The sequence below is a fragment of the Papio anubis genome, chromosome 2, assembly GCF_008728515.1.
Source record: "Papio anubis isolate 15944 chromosome 2, Panubis1.0, whole genome shotgun sequence".
Lineage (NCBI taxonomy): Eukaryota > Metazoa > Chordata > Mammalia > Primates > Cercopithecidae > Papio > Papio anubis.
Window position 1 is genome coordinate 176,570,573 of NC_044977.1, and position 271 is coordinate 176,570,843.

A 271-nucleotide genomic window follows, 5' to 3' on the forward strand; every position below is an offset into this window, starting at 1 on the left:
AAGAGGAAAGTAAAGATTTGTTTTTCTGGGGGATGGGGGAGTTGTGTGTGTTTTTACTTATAACTGTAGTCTACTAAGGGGGATTTTTTTCATGGTTATTTATAATAGACTCTGTGTTCTAGGAAGATTTCAACAACTTTTTAGCAAACAATGTTCACATAAACCTGAAATGAAGAGCCAAAGAGGATGTGGTCTTTCAGCACCTCCAGCTAAAAAATGCTGCAGAGGAACTTCCCGTATTAAGGTAAATGAACAAATAAATCTTCCTGTG